Raw genomic sequence first — 10,495 nt, 5'->3', positions numbered from 1 at the left:
TGCTCACTCTCTCTCTCTCTCAAATAAATACATAAATAATCTTTAAAAATATATATATCGGGCGCCTGGGTGGCTCAGTTGGTTAAGCGACTGCCTTCGGCTCAGGTCATGATCCTGGAGTCCCTGGATCGAGTCCCGCATCGGGCTCCCTGCTTGGCAGGGAGTCTGCTTCGTCCTCTGACCCTATCCCCTCTCATGTGTTCTCTCTCTCTCATTCTCTCTCTCTCAAATAAATAAATAAAATCTTTAAAAAAAAATAAAAATAAAAATGTATATATCAGCTCTTGGCCTTGTTGCTTTTCTTTATTCATGTTTGTTTTACATTTCACTGATTTACGCTCTTTATAATTTTCTTCCAATTAGAGCATTGATTTTCTTTTTAAAAGATTTTATTTATTTATTTAACAGAGAGAGACACAGCGAGAGAGGGAACACAAGCAGGGGGAGTGGGAGAGGGAGAAGCAGGCTTCCCGCAGAGCAGGGAGCCCAATGTGGGGCTCGATCCCAGGACCCTGGGACCATGACCTGAGCCGAAGGCAGACACTTAACGACTGAGCCACCCAGGTGCCCCTAGAGCATTGATTTTTTAACATTTCAGCTTTTTAAATACATATACATTCAATCCCAGGTATTTTGGGTTTATGTTTGATGTTTATGTCCAAGCTTCATGAGAGAAAAGGTTAGATGGTTGATTTTCAGACTTGGTTCTTTCTAATACATGCAGTTGGAGCTACGTATTTTCATCTAAACACCACTTTAGCTGAAATTCATAGGTTTTGATATGTCGTATTTTCGTTGAGTCAGTTCAAAGTGTTTCTAATTTGCTTCCTAGTTCTTTTCTTTCCAAATATTTTGCCCCTTTTGAGTTGAGATTTCCTAGATTTTATTGTGCCCATGGGTTATTTAGAAACGTGTTTCCTAACTCCAAATGTGTGTAGATCTTCCAGTTAACTATTTTTTTTTCTAATTTAATTCCACTGTGGTCAGAGAACATATTGTGTATGATTTCAGTCTTTTGAACTTTATGGAGGCTTACTGGGTGACTCATAGAATATGGTCTATGCTGGTACATGTTCCTTGTATCCACGAAAAAATATGTAGTCTGTCCAAACTTCTTTGTGTTGCTATATATAGATACCAAATAGATGAAGTCATTTTTTATATTGTTAATCTTTTACATCCTTACTGATTTCTTGTCTGCTTTTAACAATCCATGAGAGATGTGTGTTAAAATCTCCAGCTACGATTACGTGTTTCTCTATTTCTCCTTTCAATTCTGTCACCTTTTCTTTATATATTTTTAAGCTATTATTTGGTGCATAGAAATTTAGGATTGTTATATTTTGCTATTGATCTTTTTATCATTATGAAATAGCCTCATTTCTAATAATATCATTTTTTTCTTAAACTTTATCTGTTGGCAATGTATGTTTACTAGCTTTAATTTTAGTGCTTGCTTGGTATCTGTTATAGCCACTTACTTAATTCTGTATGTTTTTTATACTTTAATGTGTCTTCTATAATCAACATATAATAATGCTTTTCTTCCAATCTGATATTTGTGTCTTTTCATTTAAGTATTAGTCCATTGATAATTAATGAAATTACATTATATTTAGTTTTAAATCTATCATCTTGTTAATTTTTTCTATTTGTTCCCTATTTTTCCTTTATTGCTTTACTTATTAACCAAACATTTTTATTATTCTATTTTAATCTATCAGCCTATTACTTATACATGCTTTTATTATTATTTTAGTGATAATCCATGAGATTAAAAATACATCCTTGACTTAGTGTAGTCTATCTTAATTTAGTACTTTTACCACTTCCTGAACAGTGCATAAAACTCAAAATAGTTTAACTTCACTTACACTGCTCCTATTATGTTTTGTTTTCTTAATTTGGTGCTATTGTTCTCATATATGTTAACTATATTTTATTTTTTAAAGATTTATTTATTTATTTATTTATTTATTTATTTATTTATTTATTTATTTATTTTAGAGAGAGAGTATGAACAGGGGGAGAGGCAGAGAGAGAAGGAGAGAGAGAATCCTCAAGCAGACTCTCCACCAAGTGTAGAGCCCCTCGGGGTCTCAATTCCACAACCCTGAAATCATGACCTGAGCTGAAATCAAGAGTCGGCTGCTCAACCGACTGAGCCACCATGCGCCCATCATTTATGTTAACTGTATTTTAAACCCCATAATCCATTATTAATTTTTATCTACCTTCATATTTACCCTTTGGGGTGTTCATTTGTTTTTATGTATCTGTACTTCCATCTGAGATAATTTTCCTTCTTTTTGAATAGTTCTCTTCAGTACTTTTTTAATGAGAATTTCTCTTTGTCTGAAAGTGTCCTGTAAGCGTTTTTCTTTCAACACTATACAGATGTCATTCCATTGTCCTCTGGCTATTAAAAAAATCAGTCATCAGTCTTACTCTTGCTGCTTTGAACACAATACATCTTTTTATTCTGCTTGCTATTAAAATGTTCTCATCTTTCAATTTCAGTTCTTTCACTGTGATGTGATTCAGCATGGATATCTTTGCATTTACCTGCTGACATTCTCTAACATTTTGAATCTATGGTTTAATGTCTTTTATTGTGTAAACCATATTTTAAAAAACAAGTACTTTCAAAAATATTGCTTCTGTCCCACTCTCTCTCTCTGTCCTCTTCTCTGGGGAATCCAATCCATACATTAAACCTTTATATCATGTGTCCAATCTTTTGTGCCCATTTTATTATTTTCCATCCTTTTTTCCCATTCTGTACTTTAATCTGGATATTTGTATTGTCCTTTCTTTAGCTTACCAATCCTTTCTTCTGTTAAGTCTAATCTTATATTAAAACCATTCATTTAACTATTAATTTTACCTAGAGTATTTTTTTCAGTTTTAGAATAATCATTTGAGGTATATGGAGATGGTATGCACACACACACACACACACACATCAGTAAAATTTTCCGTCTTTCCACAGTTTCCTTGAGGATGACAATCATAGTTATATTAAAATCTCTGTCTGATAACTTAATATCTAAGTAACTCGTGAGACTTTTTATTTTGATACTTTTTTCTTAGTTTTCAGTCATTTGATCCTAATTTTAGTGTGGCTTGTGGTTTATTTCAAGTTCTGGACATGGCCTATGAAAGACTCTGGAAGATGTTTTCCTGCAAGTTGTACTGATGTTCCATCTGGCAGACAGAGAGCATGCGCACTGATCATCATGATCCTGTCATGGGCTAATTTTATGCTGTCAGGCTTGGTTTGTTTAAGCTTTGCCCTTTCTTCTGTGACATAGCCTTTATTCCTAAGACTAGGCCCTTCTGGGAGCTCAGTCAATATTCTGTATTATTGACCAAGGCCTCTCTTCTTTCATGGGTCTTAAATTCCAGTCTCTCTCTCCCCAGCACCATGGGGCTGCTAAAATCCCTGGTCATCTCTCTACATTCCAAGCTGCAACTTTCGGCTGGTTTCAGGTTTGCCTGGTGCACGCTCGCCTTAAGAGTGGGCAAGTGTTTCCAGGGGAAAATGTGCGTAGAATTTTTGGTTCCTTTCTCTACAGGTCCTTTCTTTGTGCAATTTTGCTTCTTAAGCATCCACTTTTGTAGCCCTGAACTCCAGCATCTGTGTCCAACCCAGTGGGACACTCACTGAATGCTGTGACCCTGTCCACCCACGCAGAGAGCTAGCAGCTGCTATCAGGAAAGAGCAGGACAACTGTGGAACTCCCCCTGATGTGCTCCCTTCTCTCAGGGACTGCCCCACATCTAGTCCTGCCTGCACTGATTGCATTCCAATGCCTTCAAACAGTTTATATATTTTTTCCAGCTTTTATTTTGTTTTAGCAAGAGGGTTAGTCCATACTAGCCACTCTATTATGGCTAGAAGTGATGATATGCCCTCCCCCACCCCAAACCTCCCTAACACTTCAATTTAAATAGATATTTGTCATCGGTAATATTGTTTGCCTCCTTCTGAGGCACTTTAGCTGCATATTCACAAAGAGAGGAAAGATGGGATCTTTTCTTCCAGATGTTTTTAAATTGACAATTATTTAATTTAAGGAAATCCTCAAAAATTGCATAGCCATAGTTTGCATCCCAAGAATTACTAATATCTGTACCTTCAGTGGGTAACGCTACATTCTCCTGCAATGGTGGACTAGGATGGTCCAGGCCCACACTACTTCTGATACAAAAAAGGCTGGAAAAAATATAGGAAAATGTATCTGGAGTCATTAGAGAACTGCCGAGAGAGTGAGGACTTGAAAGAGCAAAATTCAGGGGCTGCAGGTGAAGGGGAGGGAAGCCAGATGGTGAGCCTGATGTTCTGTGCCACTTTGCCCGTGAAGCACATGCTGATTCCAAAGCGAATGGACAAGACTCGGTAGCTGGTCCTTGTCAATCATCACTGGAAAAAATTAACAAAACTTTAAGTACCAGCCTCTGGGACCCAAACTCCTGCCTCATGACTCATGTCATCAGCTATCCAGAGCCCAGAGGATTTATTCTCTAACTCACTAAGAAAATATCTGCTGCTAGAAGATGGGACTTGCCTGGGCCTCGCCCAGCAATCCCCAGTAAGGAGCAGCCCAATCAGAGACAAACGAGCTGTCGATACCGCTAAGGAAATCTGAGGGTGAGCTTTTACAGGGACTAAGCACAGACATCGCAGCAGTAAATATAGTAGCTGTCATCGATCGTGTGCCCACTACCGACCGGGTGCTGGGGGAAGGGTCTTAGACCCACACTTCTCCAAGGGAAGGCCCCAGGTCAGCTTCACCAGCATCGCCAGGGAGCTGGCCAGACATGCACAATCTCAGGTTTCACCTAGTGAGTCAGAAACTGCTTTCACACAAGAGCCCCAGGTGATTCATATATAAGTTAAAGTTTGAGAAATGGTGACCGAGACTCATTGTTTCTTTTCTTTTTTTTTAATGTTATGTTAGTCACCATACGGTACATCATTAGTTTTTGATGTAGTGTTCCATGATTCATTGTTTGCGTATAAAACCCAGTGCTCATTGCAATACGTGCCCTCCTTAATACCCATCACCAGGCTAACCCACCCCCCCCTGCCCTCTAGAACCCTCAGTTAGTTTCTCGGAGTCCATAGTCTCTCATGGTTCATCTCCCCCTCCAATTTCCACCCCCCCTTCATTTTTCCTTTCCTTCTCCTAATGTCCTCCATGATATTCCTTATGTTCCACAAATAAGTGAAACCATATTACAATTGACTTCCTCTGCTTGACTTATTTCACTTAGCATAATCTCCTCCAGTCCCATCCATGTTGATGCAAAAGTTGGGTATTCACCCTTTCTGATGGCTGAGTAATATTCCATTGTATATATGGACCACATCTTCTTTATCTGTTCATCTGTTGAAGGGCATCTCGGCTCTCTTGACACTCATTGTTTCAACCCTCATAATGACTCTGTGAGGGAGGTACTATTCTTATCTCCATTTAATAGATGTGAAAACAGCTTCTCATGTGTTTCTCTTTGGCAGGCTATCCATCTGCCTGTGGCTAGCAAGAGTGGAGCCGGACCTCGCACCCAGGTCTGTCTGACACCTAAGTGACACATGTCACCATGACACAACACTTCCCACTGGTTCCTTCTACTCTTGGTGTCTGCTGGAGTTGGACATCATGGAGGTCCAGCATCCTTCAACTGTTAACATTGTTGTTAAAGTTTCCTTGCATCTATTTTTTTTTTTCAAATTTTTATTTAAGTTCTAGTTAGTTCACATACAGTGCAGTATTGGTTTCTGGAGTGGAATTCAGTGATTCATCACTTACATAAAACACCTAGTGCTCAACACAACAAGTGTCCTCCTTAATGCCCATCACCCATCTAGCCCATCCTGCGCCTACCTCCCTCCGGCAATCCTCAGTTTGTTCTCTATCATTAAGAATCTCTTATGGTTTGTTTCCCTCTCTTTTTTTTTTCCTTCCCATATGTTCGTTTGTTTTGTTTCTTAAATTCCACATATGAGTGAAATCATACGGTATTTGTCTCTCTCTGGCTGACTTATTTTGCTTACCGTAATACTCTCTAGCTCCATCCACGTCCTGGTACCTATATTTGAATTGTGTTATGGGCTGAATTATCCCCCCCACCACCAGATTCATATGTTGAACTCCTGACTTCAGTCCCAGTACCCCAGAATATGATTATATTTGTGGATAGGGTCTTTAAAGAGGTCATGAAGGTTAAATGAGGTCCATTAGGTGGTTCCATAATCCAATATGACTAGAATCTGTGTAAAAAGAAAATAGGTGTTATGGACTAAATGTTTGTGTCTCCCCAGAATTCATATGTTGAAACCCACCCTCCAGTGAAATGGTATTAAGGGATGGGCCCTTTGGGAGTTAAGCAGGAATAGATGGGGCCATGAGGATGAAGCCATCATGAATGGGGTTAGTGCCCTTATAAGAGGCCCAAGAGAGTAGGCTTCTGCTCTCGGCTCTTTCTGCCATGTGAAGACATGAGGGGAAGTTAGCTCTCTCCCCCCGAAAGACGGAGGTCACCGGCTCATAACCACGCCGGCACGCTGACCTCGGACCTCCAGCCTCCGCAGCTGTGAGAAGTAAGTTTCTGTTGTTAACAAGCCACCCAGTCTGTGCTACCTTGCTGTAGCCACCCTAGCTAACGAAATACAAATCAGTAGATCTATTTCATGGCCCAAGCCTGCTGGTCTATTTTAACTTGCACAACCGATCTAGATCTAGTGATCCATTAGAGACAAACTTCAGGGTAAGTTTTGCTATGTCACGGTTACTGTAATTCTATATCCATATATAGACACACAGGTTGATGAAAAATTAATTCATTCAAATCTCAATATCTGGAGATCAAAAGATAGCTGTATGATTATATCACATACCAAATACGAGGCGTTTTTGCCTGATCGAGTTTCTGGGCTTCGCTGATCTAGACTTAAGAGGAAATGACAGACCTGCACCCATGTAAGTATAGGGCAGGAAGAAAATGTGGCTATGGGGAGTGGGGCCCCAGAGACTACTCAGGACTTAAAACTAGCCTTTCCATAATAAATCACCTCTTCTAAGCATGGTGTGTGTGTTAAAAAGAAGGCATGTTCCATTATCTCAGGAGGCTGAAAGTTAAAAGGCCTAATTTAAACAATTTTAAAACCTAATTAATGGCAACAAAATAAGTGTGGATTTGATGCAGAAAGAGCCGGCTCTGTAGACCAATTTGACGTAAATGGACAGTGCTGATTCTTTAAACCCCAGTGGCATCATATGCGGTGTTCCAGATACAGTCACACGAGTTTAGTGGGACAAATGCAGAAGTTCAGAGGCAGACTGGAGCAAGAACCTTCCAGGTTTCAGGCAGGGCAGGAGGTGGCTTGGTTCCCAGGGTGGGCATGGGACCCCTCCAACTTCATCATCACTCAAGGCCAAGCCAGCAGAACAAAACTCAGCTCCATTGTGTTGTCTGGGTCACCTCCTGGGCTACGTTACCCCTCAGAGCTTCACCTCCCACAGTGACAGTGCTGGGGATATGACAGAGAGCTCTCACCAGGGGTTAACGCCCTTTGTTTTTAGGAAGTCGGGAGGAACAAGAGATAGACAGAGGGTGTTGGTTTCTACAAGTATGCACAGTCCTGTAAATGCCCTGCCCCTTCGTGTGTGTGTCCTGCAATTCCTTACAGTATAGCAAAGGACTCATTTCCCCTTGATTTGGCATTCTGGGTGCAGTGTTATTAATGATCCTCTCTGGAGGTGTGCCCTGAACAGGAAAGGGAGAAGATTTTATCTTCAAAGCCACTGCTGAGGGAGGGCACCAACTCGATCTTGGGCAGTGGAAACTGATAATCCAGAGTCCATCAAAATGTGCTTGGTGTTAGGGTTACTGTGAAGTTTCTCCAGGCGTGTAAATCACTAGCTAAGCTACCACTGTGTCCGTGTTGTTTTAATTTTCTTTTCCTAGTTGTTTTTATCTCTTCATCCTATTTTCATCTATCGTGTAAGTTTTGTTTCCATTTTTCTTGTTTATAAAACATGTTCCTAAGGTTCAAGTCACTGGGGCGCCTGGGTGGCTCAGTTGGTTAAGTGACTGCCTTCGGCTCAGGTCATGATCCTGGAGTCCCGGGATCGAGTCCCGCATCGGGCTCCCTGCTCGGCAGGGAGTCTGCTTCTCCCTCTGACCCTCCTCCCTCTCCTGCTCTCTGTCTCTCATTCTCTCTCTCTCAAATAAATAAAATCTTAAAAAAAAAAAAGGTTCAAGTCACTGAACCTCAAAACCCAAATAAAATGGCCACCTCATTTAATCCTGAGTTGTGCTTCTTTTAAAAGACAAAAGTGGGGAGTAATTGGAACCCTTGTGTGTTGCTGGTGTGAGTGTAAAATGGTACAACCTCTATGGAAAACAATATGGTGGGTCCTCAAAAAGTTAAACATAGAATTACCATATAAGCCAGTAATTCTGCTTTAGATATATACCTCAAAGAATCAAAAGCAGGAATTCAAACAGGTATGTGGACACCCATTTTCATAGCAGCATTATTCACGATAGCCAAAGATGGAAGCAACACAAATCTCCATCTGCAGATGAATGGATCAACAAAATGGTCTATCCTTTCAATGGAAAATTATTCAGTCTTAAAAAGGATGTTTTTACAGAAGCTGCAGCATGGATGAACTTTGAAGACATTACACTTGGTGACTAAGCCTGTCAGAAAAGGACAAACATTTGATATGATTCCTCTTGTATGAGGAATAAATAAAGTTGTCAAGTTCATAAGGACAGAAGGTAGAATGGGGGATGCCGGGGTTGAGGGGAGAGGAGAAGTGGGGAGTTGTTGTTTAAAGGGTACAGACTTCCAGTTTTGAAAGACAAACAAGTTCTGGAGAAGGATGGTGGCGAGGGTTGCATGATACTTAATGCCACTACACTTGGAAAGGTAAGTTTTATGTTATGTATATTTTACCATAATTTGGAAAAGGCACAAATTGGAAGCCAACTGAGGGGGTTGTTTGATTAATGACACTCTCAGTTCAGAAGGGACACAGATGTTTCTGTGGCTGTCATGGACAAGAGCTAGTACCACAGATGGATCTGGTGGGAAGTGTGTGTTCCTCTGAGCACTCTTCACATCAAGCAAGCAAAGTAAAAAGGGCAATATATTTTTTTCTTTCAGTTACTTAAAAATAGAGAAGTGAATTTAGGTCGATGTTCTTGATAGCTCTGTTTACTTTCCATCTCAAAGAATTCCTTCTTATTCTGGGAAAAACTAACGAACGTTTTGCATGCATTTCCATGTTTTCAGAGCATGAGGAATGTGATTGATGAAGGTGAGGATGGAAACTGCCAAGTCCTTAGGAAAGGTATGTTTTGAAACTAAACCCCACCACCCAAAGTCCTTTTCCTCAGACTCTGTCTGATACTCAGACATAATTTATTTTATTTTATTTTAAAGATTTTATTTATTTCTTTGACAGAGAGAGAGCACAAGCAGGGGGAGTGGGAGAGGGAGAAGCAGGCTCCCCGCTGAGCAAGAAGCCTGATGCGGGACTCGATCCCAGGACCCTGGGATCATGACCTGAGCAGAAGGTAGCTGTTTAACTGACTGAGCCACCCAGTTGCCCTGACATAACTAATTTTAACCAGCCAGAAATCGTCAAGGGCATCGTATGTATGTGTAGCTTGGTGGTTCTTTCACACCCCGCCCCATGTCAGGATTTCTATGTTCACACCCTGCAGTGACAGAGAACATTGACCATGATTCAATTTCAGCATGCTCTTTTCATAAAAATTAAAATCTTTGGACCACTTCAATGAACTTGAAGTCAGAGTTTCCATGCCAGGGCTTCGGAAAAAAAGTATTTGGTGACCAAATATTTTATGTGGTTTTGCGGTCCAAATTTTATCACAAGCCCTAAGAGCTATTTTCATCTCATTTTATTGATCCAAATGTGAATACTGGATGATAGAACAGGCACAGAGTACGGGCTACTTCTGAACAACGGAAATGTCCTCGGGCTGCTTGGCCAAAATGCACAGTGAACAGAATTTTAGAATCATCTCTTTTTTGTTAGGTTCTAAAACTGGGAGTTCAAAGGAGCTTCTAAAGGGAAGTAAAGCAGAGGGCTGACTCCAGTCTGGGACGAGTTCAGGCAGGGCCCCTTGAGAAGAGTTAATGGGCCCTTTGGTTTCACGCAGGCTGCACTGAGCATGGAACAGGGCAAGGCCAAGTGGGGGCAAGGAAGGCAGCTTGCATGGACAAGAATGTTGAACAAGAGCTGTTATTCCCCTCACCGGTGTAGACATTTGTGAACTCAGATTCTCTTGATTGCACTAAAGTGGCCTGTTAAAGCACCCCAGGGAATGGAACAGTTCACTGAAATGGCCACCATTCATCCTGGGGCCTGGGGACGGGCACCCAAGAGGAAGGGCAGATGGCAGAAACATTAAGAAACTGGTTTTCAGTCTCTGGCATGTACGATTGTGG

Source organism: Mirounga angustirostris, unplaced genomic scaffold (genome assembly GCF_029215605.1).
Source record: "Mirounga angustirostris isolate CCGP_5_RB_7025 unplaced genomic scaffold, mMirAng1.0.hap1 SCAF_10, whole genome shotgun sequence".
NCBI lineage: Eukaryota > Metazoa > Chordata > Mammalia > Carnivora > Phocidae > Mirounga > Mirounga angustirostris.
This window is presented reverse-complemented; position numbering follows the sequence as displayed.